Raw genomic sequence first — 21,097 nt, forward strand, 5'->3', positions numbered from 1 at the left:
CCTTGACTAGTTTCCATTCGTTGCTTCTTGTCCTGCTTTCAGGCGCTTTGGAGAATAGCTTGACTCCCTCTTCTTTGTGGAAACCCCTGAGATATTGGAACACTGCTATCATGTTACCCCTCGTCCTTCTCTTCATTAGACTAGACCAGGGGTAGGCAACCTTGGCTCTTTTATGACTCATGGACTTCAACTCCCAGAATTCCTGAGCCAGCTGCTCAGGAATTCTGGGAATTGCAGTCCATGAGTCATAAAAGAGCCAAGGTTGCCTACCCCTGGACTAGACATACCCAGTTCCAGCAACCATTCTTCATATGTTTTAGCCTCCAGTCCGCTAATCATCTTTGTTGCTCTTCTCTGTACTCTTTCCAGAGTCCCAACATCTTTTTTGGTGATATTCCAAAAGTGTCATTGTGTCATCCAACCATAATCGTGGGAGCATAACAATAATGAGGACCAACTTTGTATTACTTCAGTGATTACTGGTCAGAGCAATTAAGATGCTATGTCACTCAAATGGAAAAGGTGTTTTTTGTTTTTGTTTTTTAAAAAACTTTTCCTTCCATGAAGAATTCTAATCTGGATCTTCCTAAAGTATCCAATAAATGATATGAAAGCCTGTAAAAGTCAATTGTATGATTAATCCTATGTTCAATTTGCCCTCCCTATATTGTCCGATTTTCATTCTAGAGTATGCAAACTATATTAGATTTATAATATGAATGAATCCCCTATTTTGTGTAATTCAATTAAATTCCTTCCAACTGCAATCGGTAAATCAAAGGTTTTTCTCATTCAGCATTTAGTTTCTGACAGTTTAAGTTTACAGATCTTAACATTTTCTATACATGTTTTTTGTACTATATCCTCTTTAGTGCTAAGAGAAACTAACAGGTGACACATTGTAAATCACTGCTTATCATAACAGATTACACAGCTATTGACTGTGGGCTAGGTTGCATACTGCTGATCATTCTGTAGCTATGTACCAGTAATACTACACAGTATCCACACACATGCTATACAGTAGGGATGTCCACCAGTACTAACATTCTTCCCACCACATCAGGAGATCTATCGTTTCTTATGAAAAAGGGAGGGGGGAAATGTGGGGAGAGATGCTCATATTCTGGTGAGCAAGCATGCCCTACAACTCGATAGACCAGAAAGCTCTTGGCCTGAGATAGCATACTGGCTGAGACTGTTGCTATACTCAACCAATTAATTGTTTTACTATAGCAACCTGATTAATTATATGAATCTTGCTGTGAGCTGCCCAGAGTTACTGTATGTAAGATGGGCAGCCTCCCATAATTTAAATAAATACATTGTTCTATTACTGGGGAAAAGAGACTATTCCATAGAAAGATAAAACTACAGGGGATTGCATTAAATAATATTCAGAATAGGATCTTTTTATTTCTAAGCTAGTTTTATCATTGTGGGACTTATTTCTGTACAGATTGTAGACCTTTTTAGGCATGTACAGTATTTCTATGAACCCAGTTTGCCTGCCCCTTTATAGTGTCTTGCATAAATGCTCCATTTTAAATAGCTGGACAGCTAGGCAATCTGAAGCCAGGTTTATGAGTTCATCTTGGTATACTACACAGTGTGATCTCAGTGGGTCTTTCAGGACTGTCATCGTAATGTATCAAGTCAGCCACTTCACAGACTTAGGCTTAAGCAGGATTCATTCATCATGCTGAACCAAAACATACCAGTCCAGGCTCAGTAACTGGGCAGGTTCACTGTAGGAATAGTGGTCTTGAATGATGGTCTTCTGAGGCTGGTTGCTGAAAGTCCCCAATGGGAATGTGGCTTAAGAATAGAGCCACTGGCAATGTAAAGATGTAAGGACAATTCTATGACTGCACAAGCTTTGTTCCATGAAATGTTCTTCTGTATTACTAATTGGTCTCCCAGGCTCACCAATTTCTCTTCATTAGCCTAAGACAGGTACACCTCTGTCACACTGCAGTAGGTAGCACCACTGAGGTGGGGAAGCTGATGTAATCCAGCTGTTTTGAAGTCCAACTTCCACAGTCCCTTGCTGAGGATAATGATGAGCACCGATGGCAGCCTGTTGAAGGACGTTACTTTGGCACAGAGCAACCATAATCCACAGCCCTGACCAGCAGCGTGGGCACTTTCAAAATCCCTGCTTCACTACCATTTGATAACACACTTAACTCTGCACGTTTGGCAGCCCGCCCACTCACCCACCGTCAAGGAATATTTCTCTCTATATATATACTTATTGTCCCGCTTCACCAAGTCCGGGCTTGCTTTCAGCGCGGTTGTATGGAAAGAACGATCTACGGCAGGGGTCTTCAAACTTGGCCCTTTTATGACTTGTGGACTTCAACTCCCAGAATTCCTTCAACTCCCAGCAAAGCTGGCTGAGGAATACTGGGAGTTGAAGTCCACAAGTCATAAAAGGGCCAAGTTTGAAGACCCCTGATCTACGACAGCGTTTCCCAACCTTAGGAACTTGAAGATGCGTGGACTTCAACTCCCAGAATTCCCCAGCCAGCATAGCTGGCTGGGGAATTCTGGGAGTTGAAGTCCACGCATCTTCAAGTTCCTAAGGTTGGGAAACGCTGATCTACGGCGTCCACTTGAATTATCTATTCCCACCCTTCCCTCAGCCCCGTTTCACCGCTTCCCATCTTCTTCTTCTTCCTCCTCCTCCTCTTCCTCCTCCGCTTTCCCGCTGTTTTTTTTTTTCCTCTCTCTCTCTCTCCAAGCAGCCGAGAGAGAGCGGTCTCACCCGGCCATCGCAGTCTCCCACGCCTGCGATGCCAGATCTCGCCTCCCGCCCCGCCGAGAGAGACTCTCTGCCTTCCCTTGGCAAAGCGCTTCATCACTGCAGCGCAGGGGACGCGCGCGGCGGCGGGGGATCGGCGCAGCTACTTTCCCGCCCCTCCTCAGCCTCGGTCACGCCGCCAGGCTCCTCCTCAAGGAGGAGAAGACGGAAGGGGCGGGGGGGGCGGGGAGGGGAGTCCACTCTGCTGCTACCTCGAGCAAGCCGCAGCGCTCTTACGCAGGGCTCCGAGTGGTCGGCGAAGAGGCAGAAACAGCGGCGGGGGCTGCGCTTCCAGCGGGTAAGTGGGGTTTCCCCTCGGAAGGCCGCCTCTGCCGCGAGAGACTTCGGAGAGTTAGTTCTCCTCTCCCCCGTCAGATTTGGAGACGGGGCTCTCTTCGCGCTTTTTTTCCCCGAAGGTCCTTTAAAGCGGGGAGGGCTTCCGCTTGACCGGCGGCAGTCAGGCTCGTGCGATTTTCTTAAGGCGCAGAAGTTTGGGCGAGTTCCGCGGGACTTTTTGGGGGGAGAGTGAGGCGGCGTGGCGTTGGCGGGCCTCCTGCAGTCTTGTCCGAGGCGTCTCCGTTTCCTTGGCGAGCGCAGCGCTTGGGCGGGGGGGGGGTGTATTTCTGTCCGGCGCCTCTCAGGAGAAACCACAGCTTAGAGGGGGTCGTCGAAGTCTTGATGGACAATGCCTTCTTTTCGGAAAATTAACCCCCCTCTCCAAACTTGGGGCGGGGGAGAGAACTTTTTAGGGAGGGCAAGCGGGTGGCAAGGGCGGGGGGGGGGGAAGAGAAAGGCGAGGTAAAAGAAAAACTGGATGAGAGTGGCGGCGGCGAAGAAGAAGAAGAAAGCGCAAAACGTGCCGGGTGGCTGCAGAAAATCCAGCCGGGTTTGCGTTGGATGGGGAAAGCCTCGAAGCTTTGCAAAGGGCTTGAACGCGCGCGCGCTCACACACTTTCTCACACACGCGACCTTAGGTCGCTTCTCTCTCTCTCTCTCTCTCTCTCTCTCTCTCTCTCCCCCCCTCTCTCTCTCTCTCTTAGGATGAATCTGCAAGATTTTTTCCCCCCCCTCTCTCGAAAGCTTGCAAAGTTGTTGGCTTGCATTTCTTCTTCTATCAAACTGTGGACGCGGTTAATTTATGAGTTTCGTCGCCAATTGGCGACTGAATTGACGCACCATTGAGAGGCAACTTAGTCGTGTGCGCTTGATTGCCTCCGGCGCCTTTCCCCAACCTTCCCTCCTTTTCCACAACTTGGCGTGTGGAGCTGCAGCGGCAATAAAGGCAGAGCTCGAGAAGGTGGCGTGGATTTGGGAGTGGGTGGGTGAGTGAGTGAATGGGTGGGTGGGTGGAAAAAGGGCTATCCAAGGCAGACCGGGGAGCAGGCGGGTGGCATTTTGGAACTCGCAGGCACGTGCGGCGCCGCGTAGCTGCTACAGGGAATCCTACCCCTTCCTCCGTGCGCCCGGGGAGCGTGAAATTAATCCCTGCAAGCTGACGGGGAGTGGGGATGGGTGGGCTCACTCGGGGTTGCCGCTTTGACGTGTAACCGAAGAGCGGGCGGGGAAGGGAGGATCGACGAGCAGGACGGGAGTTCCCACGCAGCTGTACAGCTGAGATACTTGACTTTAAGTTTCGGTGATCAGTAGGACCCAGTGTCGTTCTTTTCCGCATAGCATTTTGTGGCGATGCTACATCGGAATTTCAAGCGTAAGAATCCCCCTCTTCTACGGAGATTCCACTTTCTTCTGCTCCCCCACCCGAGAAATTAATGGTGTTTCTAGAAAGGACAGAACATTAAGAGGAATCTCCATCAAGCCTGTGGTGCCTACCTTTTCTCGCCTGAACAGCACTGCAGTGCAGGGAGCTGACACGATCCAGTATGATGTCCTTATTTAGAGAGAGGCTGCCACCACATCACAATCCCATATGTTGGGTGTTTTTCACTGGAAAGGAATCAACATGCTTTTCTTTTTAAAATAAGCTGATATTTTAAGCTAACATGCACTATTTAATATTTAACATACACTGGAACAAGTATGTTTCCTTCCCTAGAATCATTGAAGTAAAATGAATATTTGGTGATATATTCTAACATCTGTCTGCCTAAAAAACAGATCGGCATTTGTGTGTTTAATGAACAACAGTATTTAACTTGGAAAGGAATTGCTAAAACATTAAAATATTATGTATGACTGTATGAATGTTACAATAAAAAGGAAACTAAACAGCAAATATATTGCAAGTTTATTTCATTGGTAAATGTCAAGACTGCATACAAATGAAATTATGTGGCCAAGGGAAGCAAAAAGTTAAATGCTTGAGTGTTAAGTTTTTCTATCTTTATTCATTTAGGCTATACCTGAATTTGACCAGAAAACTGCATTTTTATATATATCTATATCATCTATATCTATATATATCTATATCTATATCGATATCGATATCTATCTATCTATCTATCTATCTATCTATCTATCTATCTAATATCAGCCTCCCTAATTCTTTATTAGCAATTTGAATAATTTACACACACACACACACACACACACACACACATATATCTCCTAGATTTTCATTGAACACTTTGGGTGTTTTTTTTCTATTTCAAAATCTCTTTTTTATATGAATATGTGATTTCTCCATTAATTTGGACACATGAATAAAAACATCCAGAAAGACTTGCTGCAGTTTGGTGTTACATAACAGTATCAGTGATTGGTATATTGTTAAATGTATCTTATTTCTCCATATATGTGCAGGGGTTATAATGGGATATTTTTTAAAAAACAGGTGAAGCTAATGTTCAAAAGACAGAATGGGAGGCTATTTTTGTAAGCAAAGTCTAGTGCGTATGAAAAGGTAGTCAAGCTAGCAGCACCAAGGAACATGATAAATTGACATAACGAAGGACGAAATAATGCTGCTGTGTAATTTTAAGGCTGGGTGAAAAATCAAAATTATATTAAAACTGCTGCAGTGTTACCTTTTTATCCTATACAAATCTTAATCAAAACAACCTGACTGATTTTATTAAAACTGACTTCCAAGTAAATCCTGCAAGATTTTTATAACCTTGTATCTAGGTTGATCCTAACCTTGTGAATCTTAATGGAAAATCCCATTCAATATAATTAAGTTTGCTGTCATTGATTATATATAGCAGGAGATTTATATAAACCACTTTATCAAAATCTGAATGTTGGTGCTTATTTAATCAAACACATTTATTAGATTAAATGAATTTGCAAATAGGAAGGTGAGATTTCAGCTATGCAGCCTTTGTTATGTCACTGATAGCATTTAATATCCTAGAATAGATCAGGAATTGGTAACTAGTTTAATTGAGCTTTACTAAGTAATAATGTGTAGCTTTAAAAGGCTAAGTAAAAATGTTAACACTATAAATGAAGTGCATTAGATATGTTAAATTCTTATGCTCAAGGGTATTAAGAACAATGAGATCTGTATGCCAGCTTGTAGTACTTCTTTTTAAGATAAAAATACATTTTTAAAAAATTGTTTTAGGATGCAAGATTAAATATGGGAGCAAACTTTAATAATGTACTTTATAAAATGTATGGCTATCAGTAAAAATCATTTATTTTTTTGCAATTGCTGCATGTAACTTTTAATTTTATGTATTGCAACCCAGCAGTTATAAGCATTAGGCAATCAAATGTGTATTTTGTGAAGGATATCAATTAGGCAACCTTACAGCATGCTTTTTGATGAACCATTAATAAAAAAAATTACTAGGTATTTTCTTGATCAGTAAATCAGATAAGTAAATTAGTAAGACATTATTAAAAATCTGTTTTTTAAACTCCAGTATGACTATTCATTTTAACAAAAAAAGCATTTTCCAGAATATCTAAACTGTTGTGATATTTTTTAGAAAGAAAAATTGTAAATTATTTGTATGATATTCTATACTCAAGAGAAAGCTGATATTTGAAAGATACAAAAACTACTAGCTTGGATAACTTAAGGATGAAGTGGCTGTATTTCTGTATTGTCTGTACTAGGTATTTTAAACTGGGAAGAATGTAAATCTAATATATATCTTAACTGCTCAAACAGTAAAGCTGATATTTAGGTCAGAATCAAGAATTCCGGTGCGAAATTTCACTGACCCATTCTAAGGTTGCACAAAAAAAAAGACCAAAAGAAAGCAACACCAGATTGGTCTGTGAAGTTATTTTTTATTTCTGAAGTAGAAAAGCATATGAATAGAAGGCCTGTCTCGTGTCCTTGCAACCTCTACAGAAATATTTAGAATCTGGTTCTTTGAGTATTCAGAATGAATGAACCTTTATTGTCAAAGTACAACCATGTATACATTGAGATTAGCTGAGCCTCCCTTTGTGCTCCCACCCCCCAACTCACAGTGACAACAAACCTCCATCTTATTACACCGGCCTCGCAAGTCAATTCTGCATAAAGTTTATAAAAATTATTTCCCGTTCAAAAGCCTAACAGCCCACGGATAAAAGCTGTTTTTCAGCCTGTTGGTGTGGCTGGCTATACTCCTATATCTCCTACCCGATGGTAGGAGAGTAAAGAGATACCATCCAGGGTGTGAGTCATCCCTGAGAATTTTCCTCACTCTTCCAAGGCAATGAGTAGATAAATAAAACAAATCCAAATGAAAATCAGCTGAGGTAACACCTACCAAATAGTAATTAAAGGGCCCTTTATCTTACATCTCTAAAGGTGGATCTTCCAAATAAAATTAATTTGTCTTCATGCTGAAACAACATGCACTAGTGGAATAGTTGCCAGTTTTCTAATCTTTGGGAGGATTATAAAAGGAGGGGGACATTAGGGTTTGGAGATTGATATAATATTGTCCTTCAGAGAAAAGTTTTTCCATTGCAGTATAAAGTAGAAAACAATGAAGTATCTGAAGAAGTTGAATCTAATACATTTATTGTTAAAATGTACATTAATTTGAGAGTGTTGTCAATTGAAGAAACTCAGATTTCAAATAATAATAATAATAAAAATCCTTGATTTATCAGACTTTGAATGCTGTGGATAAAATTTGCTCATGCACTGTATGTTACTATGTATACATTTTAATACGGACATTTTTCTTGTTTCATTAATCCACTCAATAGATCTTTTATGGTATTATTACTAACATTGAATTTGAATTTTAGGAATGAGAAAATACTTGTGCTCCCTTTTATTACCACCACTCCAAACACAGATTTAAGTGATATATTAGCATTCATAATAGATGGCACAAACTAATAGAATAGCAATGTCTTCTGATCCTACAGAAAAGAAAAATAATCTTGCAGTTCCTAGTTTGATAGAATTTCCTGGGTATAATTGAACAGGCTAAACTAGAAAGGAGTAGTGAGGAGAAATCTATCATTTTGCATGCTGGTTGTGAAAATAATTTCAAGAAGGAAGAAAAATTACGGTACTCTTCAGAGAAAACCAGCAAAAATCACTATTGATTAAATAAAAATAAAATGTTTAGGAAATCAAGGCAAAATGTGTAAAATATGATTGCCTGAAGGTATAAAAACATCAGTTGATAATTAAAGTTACTACCTTACCAAAATAATTAGTCCCCTGCTTCAAGTACTAATTAACCTTAGCCCCATATCCTTGCAGCTTTGGGTAATTCATTGATTGGGTTTATATATCACACTAAGCCATAGTTTGCTTAACCAGATTTATAGACTAAATTAGATGGCTGAATTTGAGAATGGTTGAAGTAATAAATAGTGATTTATAAACCATAGCATCTGAGTTCATACAACTTACTAAGGCAAAATCAATTAAGTCATAATGACATTAGAGTTTTGTGTGAACCAAAATATCAATTCAGAGTAGCTAGTCGTTTCCAACTCTAGGGGCCTGTGCTCATCTCCGTTTCAAAGCCGAAGAGCCAGCACTTGTCCGAGGACGACTCCGTGGTCATGTGGCTGGCATGACTAGACACCAAAGGCGCACGGAACACTGTTACCTTACCACCGTAGTGGTCCCTATTTTTCTACTTGCATTTTTACATGCTTTTGAACTGCTAGGTTGGCAGAAGACGAATAACAGGCGCTCACTCTGTTACGTGGCACTTGGGATTTGACCCGCCAAACTGCCGACCTTCTGATCGACAAGTTCAGCGTCCTAACCCACTGAGCCACCGCGTCCCTATATGTTCTACTATATGAGCCAAAATGACTGCTGTGCAAAATGGTCTATTACACCAGGTTTGTGCAAGACATGTTTGCCCACACATACACATATTGTATGAGTGTAATTCATTAGAAGCTTGCTAATAAAATTCTGATGAGAAGTTCCTCAGAATTTCTTCTTTAAGAGACTGGAGGAAGTCCAGCAGAGACCTGGCTCAGCATCTGGCAGCTTTGTTGGGAATCCAGGTTGACCTTTCTACAGTCAGATGAAATTTGGTCAAGAAGGTCTTTTTGGAAGGGTAAGAGCCAAGAAACCACTTTTGAAGGAGGGTTACAGCATGAAAAGGCTAAGATATGGACTGAGGATCAGTGGAAAAGATTATTATGAAGTGATGAATCTTAATTTAAAATTTTTGGGTCAAATTGTTGACAATATGTTAGAAGAAGAAATGGAGATAGATGGACGAATAAGCGCTTGTGGTCTTCAGTGAAGCATGGGGAAACGGGCTGCATTTCTGTCAGTGGTGTTGGTAATATTGTCCATATTGATGGGATGCTGAAAAGTAATTTTAATTCATCTTGCCATTCCTTCTGAAAGGCACCTGACTGGGATTGGGTTTATTTGTCAGCATGATAACAATCCGAAGCACACTGCTACTAAGTGAAATCATATTTAATGAGAAAAATGGCTGATAAAGCACTGGCCTCCACAGAGTCCAGACCTGGATATTATAGAGTCAGTATGTGATCACCTGGACAGAGAAAGAAAGAGGACAATTTAAATCTAAAGAACTCTAGGAAGTGTTGAAAGAAGCCTGGTAGAAGATTACTAGAAGATTACCTCAGAAAACCTCTTCCCAAAAGAATTCAAGATGTGCTTAGAGTGAAGGGAGGTCACACTAAATATTGACTTTTGCCTGAAGAAGCCATTTTGTTATGAAAATTGTGTTTGTTTAAATTTTGTGTACATATTTCCTGTATTTTCTATTTCAATCTTAATACAGAGATTGAATAATAATTATGGATGGTAATTCAAACTTTACTAAAGCAACAAAGACGGTGGTGGCCTATGACTTGTACAGTAGGGTACTATATGGCATTTTTGTTATTTTTCCAACAAATTGTGCTAAAAGCAATTCCTTTTTTTATAAATAGCAATAAATAAATAAATGGCTTGGGTCCGGGTTATTTGAGGGAACACCTGCTGCCAGCAACAAGTTCCCTTCGTCCAGTGCGCTCACATAGGGAGGGTCTTCTCAGGGTGCCGCCGGTAAAAGATTGCCGGCGGATAACACCCAGGGAGAGGGCCTTCTCTGTGGGTGCGCCTGCCCTCTGGAACCAGCTGCCCGTGGAGCTTAGGACCGCCCCCGACCTTCGATCATTCCGCCAGGACCTGAAGACCTGGCTCTTTGAGCTCTCCGGCCCAGGCTGAGAATTTTTAACTGGGGTTTTTATTTTTAGGGATAATTTAATCTTTTTAAATTGTTTTTTAACTTTTGTACTTTGTATTGGTTTGATTTTAAAATACCCTGTAAACTGCCCTGAGTCCTTCGGGAAAGGGCGGTATATAAATTTAATAAAAAAAAATACGAATGTGGCCAAAAATATTGGCATATCTCCACTTTTTCTCAAAGAATCCCAATTTGCCATGAAATAAGTTAAAACTGTCACACGTCTAAGAGCAGACACTTTGCTTTTGATATATGATTTAATGTGTTCTTATAAATAGCAAAACAAATGAAATTGGTATGGAGATAACTTGGTACTCTTAGAATAAAATATGCTATTGGATTTCAATGATCTCTCAAGCAGACTATTTAATTAGTATCACAAATGTATTCAATTTCATTGGCACTCAAACTATTTGAATGGAGAAAAGTACTCGGGGTTTTTGGGTCCTTGTATGCAGCAGAGTCAAAGGGAAAAGCAAAGAATTATAAGAGGATGAAAACAATGTTCCTGTGAGCACAGTTGTCATTATGAAAAAGTTTTAAGACCCCTGGACATGGCTGCAAAAGGAAAACTGACTCCAGGTTGAGCAGAAGGATAGTTTGAATGGTGGACAAGATCCCAATTGATTTTGAAGATCAAGGTACAACACTATCAAGTTGCACTATCCATTTCTGTCTGACTGAAAGTGGTATTTTCGGTAGAAGACCCAGGAAGACCCCTTCTCACGCACAAAAAAATCAGACTCGAGTTTGCTAAAAATGCATGTTTGCAAGCCAGAGTCTTTCTGAGGGAATGTTCTTTGGGTAGATTAAACAACATCTAGAGTTTTTTGGTAAATCACAGCAGCTTTATGATCAGAGAAGGAAAAATGTTGTTGTTGTTGTTTTAAAAAAACACTTTTTTTGCTTCTAAGTTTGGGCCCCTTGAATGTGTGAAGAGCATAATGAAATCAGATTGTCAAGGCTTTTAGAGTGAAGCCTAATGCCCTGTCTCAGTTGCAGGTCATAAGTCCTCCATCAGGATAATAATCCAGAATATACATCTAAGAGAAGCCAAGAATGGTTGAAAGCAAACATTAGACTGTTCTGGTCTGCTATGAGTCCAGATCTGAATCCAACAGAATATCTATTGAAAGAGCTGAAACTCACAATTGGGAGAAGAAACCCATCAAACCTTACACAGTTGGAGCAGTTTGTTCAAGAAGACTGGGGCAAATTCCATTTGAGAAGTCTAGAAGTTGCATTCAGAGCTACAGAAAGTGCCTGATTAAATTATGGCCTTAGAAGAATGGGCTACAAAATACTAGGTTAGCGGACCGATAATTATTTCCATGTCATTTTTATTTGTTTTATTATGTACAAGAATACCCTAAGATACACTAAAAGCAACATATTTGCAGTATGGATTATAGAATAAAGAATGGTGGATGCCATTTTCTTGTGTCAGTTTCAATTTATTTCAGAGCAAATTGGGATTCTTTGGGCAAAAAAATGGAGGGGTACAAATATTTTAACTGCACTTATATAATAATTCAAATACATAAGAATTAGTCTCAGAATAAAATGAATAATAGAAATATAAATCTATAGAACTTTCTGTACAGCAACATGCTTTATTTACATTCTTTTTTACTGCTGATGTTTTGAACAGTTGATTTAAAAATATTCTTGTATTACCTGTTTTATGTGACTGGACATTTTTAATGTGTACCTTCTAAATTTATTATAATAAATAATAAAAAGCCAACATCGTTCAGTAAGTAATAATTTATAATTAAAAGAGAATAGGAGTGAATAGGAATACACTGCCGATAGGAACAAACAGATCTCCATTTTATAAATAAAGGTAAAGTTTCCCCCGCACATGCATGCTAGTTGTTTCTGACTCTAGGGGCCGGTGCTCATCTCCGTTTCAAAGCCGAAGAGCCAGCGCTTGTCTGAGGACATCCCCGTGGTCATGTGGCCGGCATGACTAGACGCCAAAGGTGCATGGAACGCTGTTACCTTCCCACCGTAATGGTCCCTATTTTTCTACTTGCATTTTTACGTGCTTTCGAACTGCTAGGTTGGAAGAAGCTGGGACGAGTAACAGGCGCTCACTCTGTTACGTGGCACTCAGGATTCAACCTGCCAAACTGCCGACCTTCTGATCGACAGGCTCAGTGTCCTAACCCACTGAGCCACCACGTCCCTATTTTATAAATACTGTATGGGATTTCTTGTCATTAATCTTTATATACTGTTAAGAGACTTGAATCATTGACTTTGACTTTGACTTTGGCAACTTGAGATGTATGGACTTCAACTCCCAGTATTCTCCCACCAGCCATGGGGAATCTGCAAGGAGTCTTCTTTTCTGTGTATGTTGTGATGCTGTATGCATGTCCCAAAGGGGCTGCGACAATTCGACATGGCCATCTTGCCACCACCAATTCACCATGGCCAACTTACCACAACCAACTTGTTGTGAACATCACATTTAACTCACTGCAGGACAACTTACCATGGCCAACTGACCGTAGGCCAACTCACTGCAGGACAAGAGTTACACTAAAATCAAAAAAATAGTGCAATAGAATCATTAAAGAAAGGATGCCAAAGGAGGGACAAAATGAAAACTGAATGACAACAATTAAAATATTTTAAAAATTATTTTAAATAAATGAAATTGAATTGTTCCACAGCAAGTCGTCCTGTGATGTTGAGTTGTGCTGCGGTGAGTTGCCCATGGCAGGTTGTCCCATTGCAGTCCCAAAGAGGTGCAGCATTCTCACTTTCATTTTTCAGAAACTGTGAATGTATTATACCACATAAAATGTATATGCCATGAATAAGTAAACAGAAACTCTTTAAGAATAAGTCTCAATAAAATTTAGGAAGAATTGTTTTTATTGTGCCTATTTTGCCAACTTAGATGTTCCATCTAAGATTGTATGTTGATTTTTTGCAAGAGAATTATAATAATGTCTCCACGCACTCGTTACCTCCCGTATAGACTACTGTAATGCTCTCTACATGGGGCTGCCCTTGAAGACCACCCGGAGGCTTCAGCTGGTGCAGAGTGCAGCTGCACGGGTTGTGATGGGAGCACCCCGATACTCCCATATTACACCCCTCCTGCGTGACCTGCATTGGCTACCGGTTGCCCTCCGGGTGAGATTTAAGGTGCTGGTACTTACCTTTAAAGCCCTACATGGCTTAGGCCCAGGATACTTGCAGGACCATCTGCTGCCGGGAACAAATTCCTATCGCCCAGTACGCTCACACAGAGAAGGCCTCCTCAGGGTACCGTCAGCTAGGCAATGTCGGCTGGCGACCCCCAGGGGGAGGGCCTTCTCTGTGGGAGCGCCAGCCCTATGGAATCAGCTCCCCCCTGAGCTTCGGATGGCCCAAAATCTCCAATCCTTTCGCTGCGGCCTCAAAACACTCCTTTTCCACCAGGCATTTTAATTAATTATATTTACAATTTTTAATTTATTTTTAGTTTTTAATTTTAATTTATTGCACAGATGATTTTAATTTTATTTTTATCTTAATTTCTGTACTTATTATATGTTTTGTTGTTAGCCACCCTGAGTCCTTCGGGAGGTAGGGCGGGATATAAATCCCATCAATAAATAAATAAATAATAAATAATATGTAAACCTATCTGGAAAGTAGATGCTTTTGATCAGTGTTTATTATCATAGCAATCAGTTTATCAAATTTGACCTGTTTCTGTGGGAACTTTATTCATTTCAGATTTTAATAGTTTTGTCCTTAGGATTTTGAATTAATTTGTTTGTTTGTTTCTAAACAAATTAATTATATGGAATAAATATTTTTATTACTCTTAATACTTTGTGATAATCAATAATTAGATTAAATAAAATAAGAAAAAGCTGTAACTTTGGTTTAGTACCTCTGTAATAAAAGATCTCTGTGTCTGCTTCAGTGATTTTGATTACAGTTTGTGTGGTGAATATAATTGATTGATTATAGCAATATCATTAAATACAAATCCCATTTCCAGTAACAGACTCTTAAGAAATTTGCATTCCAATCTATCAAATGCTTTGAAGACGTCTAAAGGTAGAAAAACGAGTAGAATTATGGTACACTTAAGATAATGTATTGTCTGAAGTACTCCCTAAACAGATAGTGATAAAATCATGTTAAGGACATTTTTACTCCCGTTTACCAGATGCAAAAATGGATGTCCATGGGGCAAAACATTTATAAGAATTCTTCATGGTGAGATTTTGAATTACAGTCATTTTTAATTCTCTAATGTTATATGGTAAATATAGAATGACTGATTGGAAGGTATCTTCTAAGGCTATTTTCCTTTGTTATAGGCAATATCTTGAGTAAAACAGCCTTCTTCAGCCTGACGAGCATTGCACAACCCCATTTCACTCAGTCTACCTTAGGAGAATGGTTGCTTTAGTTCAGAACATCAAGCTGGTGTCAGGGTAAAAAGCCTGGGGCTAAAAAAAATGCTGCTTTGGTATTCCTGAGGTTGAAATCAATGTTCTTGTGTCTCATCTTGTAGTTAATACCTAAACACTGACTTTTGAAACAAGGATCCACAAACAAATGAGCTAATATTTTCATAAATTCATAATGCTATTATGAATCAAGTACACCTACTTAGGTTAAAAGAATGCAGTAGCAACAACAATGAATGATAAATTGTTCCGAGAGCTTCCTGAATTGTAGAGGCTTTGGTTTCTGTGAGCTTGTATAAATTAGGTGTTGATAACAATACAGTGCACCTTATCTGTGACATACAGGGAACAATATTGATGAGGAAATGCTTCTATGATTTACAGATAATCATGATGTCTACAGTTGTACCAAAGAAGGCTTTTTTAAAATGGTGAATGTGAATTATATCCACACACCCTTTTTTTCATCAAAGGGGCTGCTTAGAAGCAGAAGTGATTTAATTCAAGAACAGTACCTGTAACTAGTTATGAAAATGCCAAATTGTCAAAGGGGAGAAATTAAAACTTGTAAGAAATTGCTAATTTTTCTTGACAGGGAGACATATTCTTAAAAGAATGCACTGAGAAATGAGGCACTTTGCTTACAACAAAATCACCCAATAAAGTTGCAGCTATTCAGCAATATGTACTTCTTGTTCATGGGAACCCACATAGTTAGTGTCAAAAGGATTCAGTGGCTTATAAAATCCAAAAGATAAGTATAAATTTGAAGTTTGTAAATATATTTTTGAGACTTTTTTTTTTACAAATGATGCCCATTGAATTGAATATCTTGGTTATCTACTATTGGTTCTGACCCCAACTTCAGGTTCTTTTCACTTGAATGTTTCTTTAAAAATTATTTCAGTGTGTGTGTGTGTGTGTGTGCGTGTGTGCGTGCGTGCGCACACACGCTCATTTTTAAAAAATTTTATACCCCATTGCTGAGAGAGTGAATTCATCTGATACTGTATTTAGAATATCAATTCTCAAATGGATATTATATTTTAATTACCCATTTTGTCAGTGCAGAGAATTGCTCCCAAGCATATGATAAACAGTCCTATGCAAGGCAAAAAGAGTAGGAGTAGGAATTCTTGGATGATAGTTTTAGTGAGCAAAGATTAAAATTAAAATCTGCAGCTCTTCTGTGTTAAAGCTTGATTGATCCTAGTAATTACCTTTATCTCTGTATTATTGAGGATGGATTACTTAATTAAAACTTATAGGCTAATTCCATCAAGCTTTTGATTTTTGGCTTTTTCATCTAGAAAAGCAACTTAGCTGTTGACCCAAGCTTTGTTAGCAAACTCCCTCCAAATGTCTGGAAACGAAACTCCTGTCTTATCTAATGGGAGTCCAGTATATCTACTGATCTCTGTATCTGGAGGTAATAAAGTTGGGAAACATCTCAGGATCTTCTGATTTCCTGGGTGACAAACATTTGTCTTCTCTCTGGTGCTTTTTAACTAAATGACATGAGGCAAATAGACTGCATGTCTTAGCAGGCAACAACACCATCACTGTGATTTAATTACCCAAGAGTATAGTTATTTGGGAAAAGTGGGCAGTGTGGTGAGATTGAAAGAAGGAATGTTGTAAAGCTGAAGAAATTATAGTGGTCAAAAGATGAGAAAAGCTTGAACTATTAGATTAGAAATAATGTCAGTAACATGATGAGCCACTTAATGCAACTGGCATGACTTATGACCGTGATGGCGAACCTTTTAGAGACCCAGTGCCCAAATTGCAACCCAAAACCCACTTATTTATCGCAAAGTGCCAGTAGTGCATCAGCATTGTGATACCCTCGGGGAGGGGGCAGGGAGGGTCCTCTGAGTGCCGCCTCTGGCACGCAAAAACCAGGGGCACAAAAATTGGCCACCGTGCTGCAAGGCATAAAAACGGCTGCTGCCATGCCACAGGATGCAGATACAACACACTGCAGCATGCAAGAATGGGGCAGGGCTAGTGAGTATCATGCAGGCAATAGCCTCACCCCATTTGTAGCATGTGCATGCTCACGGCCCCATGCATGCATGCACGCATATAAAATGCTTTCCCCTCCCTTTTCTTCCACTCTGCCAATTGACAATGGTTGGTGACCTCTGCTCTACCATCTCTACTCAAGCTTGCTAGTCAATGGCTTCACCTCCTTTGTGCTGGGTGGGGCTCCTCCTCCGGGCGGCAGTGGCAGCCTGATGGACCTGCTGCTGGTGGTGGTTGCACACGTGCCAACAGAGAGGGCTCTGAGTGCCGCCTCTGGTACGCGTGCCATAGGTTCGCCACCACTGACTTATGATGACTATAATTCCAGGCTCTATTATGGTCATAAGTCAAGGACTGCCTGTACACAAAGCAAGGCTTGGGTAACTTAATTAAATACAGCCAGCTGTTTAAGTTGTTAAAATATTTAGGTTGTGACTAATGGAATATGTGCACTATATATTCAGTTTAATGTATTATTTAACATACTTTGTTTGGTGTCTTTGTAATATTAACTGTTGCTGAAAAAAGATTAATCTATTATTCTAGTTTTAGTCATTTCACCCTTACTATAGATTTTAATAAGAATGATGAAAGATGGCCATTTCCCAATGAATTTAGAAATATTTTCTTCATGGTATAGTTCAGACATGTCAAACACAAGGCCCGGGGGCCAGATGCGGCCCGCGAAGTGGTTTCATGTGGCCCGCAAAGCTATCCTGGAAACAGTGAGGGAACGGCCCCCACTGCCTTGGCCCTGGCCCAGAGACCCTCCTTCTGCCAGAGACCCTCAGATCTGTCCTACTCCTGCTCAGGCCCCCATAGGCACCCTTGATGCGAACGTTGTAGAGCTGGCCATGCCCACCCAGTAGGCCAAATGCACTCTAGCCATGCCCACCCAGTAGGCCACGCCCACCCTGGCCATACCCACCCGGCCCCTTGAGGGCACCCGCAATACTGATGCGGCCCTCAATGAAATTGAGTTTGACACCCCTGGTATAGTTTAAAAAAAAAAGAATTTGCATATTGACTGTAACACAAGATTTATTTCTTGATAATGTCAGAGGATATACACACTATACCTGATTGTAGCAGTATCTAGTGTACAGTTGCACAGGAAGCTCCACTGAATCAATGATTAGAAAGAAGCTTTGTGGGCACCATCTCATCCAGTACCACATAGACATAACATCAATTTCTGCATCTTTAGGGAGTCATTGAAATATACTGTCTCTGAATTCCAGAAATTAGCCAGGTATGAGTAGAGTTGCTTGTAAAAACCTTAAGTACCTTGATATGCAATTTGACCAGAAAGTAATCTAACCACAGAAAAGGACAGATGTTGACATACAGGTAGTTTAACTTATAACAGTTCGTTTAGTGACTGTTCAAAGTTACAACAGCACTAAAAATGACTTATGATTGTTTTTCACACTTACGACCATTGCAGCATCTCCATGGTCACATGGTCAAAATTCATATACTTGGCAAGTGGTTCATACTTATGACGGTTGCAATGTCTCTGGATCATGTGACCTCTTTTTCAACCTTCTGACCACTTCCAGATCACGGAGATTCCAATTCTTTTGCCCAACTCCATTCCAGTTCCCCTACCCAAACAGTCTTAGGTCCAGGTCATTATATAAACTTTTTATTTTATTTTTATTTCTACAGTGTCCCATTCATTAGTATCTCTTTGATTTTGACTACATCTCATATTATCAGATAACTGAAACTTAATTTTTCCTGAAAACATAGTCTGTTCTGTTCCTTTTCCTATCTTCCATCTCTGTTGCCTTATAAAAGTCACCTTGAAAAAACAACCTTAACTTTAAATTGAATTCTGTTGCAGAAGACCTTTAATTAAATTTTAAACTATCCATATATTTAACAGACTACACGTATATGTAGATTCTAACTCTCATTTTAATTGTAGCAGTATTTTGAAGGCCTTGTTAAGCAGACTAAGTGTATTGTACGGATGATTCAATATGTAGGCATATCAGAAAGAAAACTGCCAACAATCGTTAATTTTGATAAAATCAGAATAAATCACATTAAATCATCAGTTGGTAAATACCATTGTACCCTAATTATTTTGCTATATGTTTACCAGTCTCTTACATAACCTTTTTGTTTAGTAATGAAGCCATTCTTTAGCCATTTTCTTTAGCTAAAGAAAAGGAGTTTGTCTTTTTCAAGTGCAACATTCACTTCTATATACAGAACTACTGATGCATTCCCTGATGTGCTTACTCTGTTCACATTATCATTCATTCTAAGGAACACATTTCCATGTCATTCAATTCCTTTGTATCTGTTATGTACTGGGTTCGTTGCTTAATGGCGAAGACGAGGCGAGTGAGTTCAGCAAGATTATTGTTTATTGCTTGCAGGATCTGAACTGAGAAACAGGGCTGCAAATGCAGCAATTTATACCCTGGCCTCTAGGTGGCGGCCAATAGGTTTAAAGCAACCTATTGCCGCCCTAGAGGCAACCAATAGCGGCGCTGGAGACGGGTTGTCTGAGGAGCTGAGGCCGTTAGCCAGCTTCCCTGCTCAAGCAACCTCCCAGCAATTACCCACGTGGTGTTCCCTTAACAAAACAAGCCCAATACATTACAGTATCCACTGAAATAATCACTAGAAATATGGGCAGACATATTTCCAGATCAGAGGAAGGAAACTATTTGGAAATCACTTTTTAAAATTTTAAGGAATTGTGGCATTATTCCAAAGGTCTTTAATAAAAGAATTGTTATCCCTTTTTCAATAAAATGAAAAGAGAGGTGTTGAGATGGATAACAAACGTATTTCCACATGCAATCAACCTATTCTACTTATAAACACTCCTTACCATTATCTAAGAGGAAAAAAGCCCCTTTCAAATTACCATGGGAATTTACAAGGGATGTTACTTGTAACGTCATATCAGGAGGGATGGTGGAGAATCAGAAGAGATTCTCATGCAATATTCTATTTTCACATGGGAAATTATTGTTAAGTATTATTGCCACCAGTGTGTACACCAAAAATCTATAGGTAAGTCTAAGTACTAAACATCCAAGTTTATTATAGATAGGATAAGATATGTCCTCCCATCCCTTAACTATCACCTTGCCTGTCTTGAATCATACCTCATTCTTTTCATCAAAGGAACAATTTTTGAGTAAAACAAGCCACCTCTCTGCTTTCTTCATTAATCGCTCCCAAAGTTGCTCAAAAGCAAAATCAGTTCAAAGCAACTTTAAAAATATTTTCCATAGCCATGTTTCTGGAGCATGTTTCTACAAATTCGGATTTTCTAGAAGTTGCATTAATGTACTTGAAATGAAGTAGAATAAAAGTAATTCGGTTTTCCAAAAGTGAAAGAGCTTCACAGTTATGCGCCATATTTACCAAAGAGTTTTGTAACCGGTTATGCTGCCAGATTAAAGAAAATTGTATGAATATATGACTGCATATATGATTATATAAATAGAAAACATTAAATATAACTGGAAAGTCTGTAAGGAATTTGAGACCCAGTTGTAGTGGCTAAAGCAGGGGTCCCCAACCCCCGGTCCATGGACCGGTACCGGGCCGCGGCATGCCAGCAACCAGGCCGCACAAACAAGCAAAGCACCATCCGCAGGATGCAGGCAGCACACAAAACCAAGCCCCCTCAGGTCCACAGAAAAACCTCTCCCCACGTAACCAGTCCCTGGTGCCCAGAAGGTTGGGGACCTCTGGACTAAAGCATCAGCTAGAAATGAGACTATGAATTCTAGTTTCCCCTTAGGCACTAAGTCATTTGGATAATCTCAAGGGGCTGCCCTTGAGGACCACTCGGAGGCTTCAGCTGGTGCAAAATGCAGCTGCGCTAGTTGTGTTGGGGGTCTCCCGATACTCCCATGTTACACCTCTGCTCCATGAGCTGCATTGGCTTCCAGTTGCCCTCTGGGTGAGATTCAAGGTGCTGGTGATGACCTATAAAGCCCTACATGGCATGGGTCCGGATTACCTACGGCAACACCTGCTGCCGGTGTCAACCTCCCTCCGTCCAGTGCGCTCCCACAGAGAGGGCCTCCTCAGAGTGCCACCGGTCAGAGAATGTCGACTGGTGACCCCCAGGGGGAGGGCGTTGTCTGTGGGGCGCCAGACCTGTGGAACCGCTTACCGGTTGAGCTCCGGATGGCCCCCGACCTTCGCTCCTTCCGACGTGATCTAAAAACTTATTTATTTGAACAAGTCGG

At 40.3% G+C, this 21,097-nt stretch overlaps 1 protein-coding gene across 1 annotated transcript in view; it reads left to right on the forward strand.

Moving 5' to 3' along the window:
* The first annotated feature begins 3,006 nt into the window (after positions 1-3,006).
* The window catches only part of SV2C (synaptic vesicle glycoprotein 2C), a 72,809-nt gene continuing 54,718 nt past the window's right edge, over positions 3,007-21,097 (forward strand). The window contains exon 1 of the mRNA XM_083354751.1: positions 3,007-3,104. The gene's annotated coding sequence lies outside the window, so the exon portion shown is untranslated. The remainder of the gene's footprint in view (positions 3,105-21,097) is intronic.

This window comes from Vipera ursinii (genome assembly GCF_947247035.1).
Source record: "Vipera ursinii genome assembly, chromosome: 2".
NCBI lineage: Eukaryota > Metazoa > Chordata > Lepidosauria > Squamata > Viperidae > Vipera > Vipera ursinii.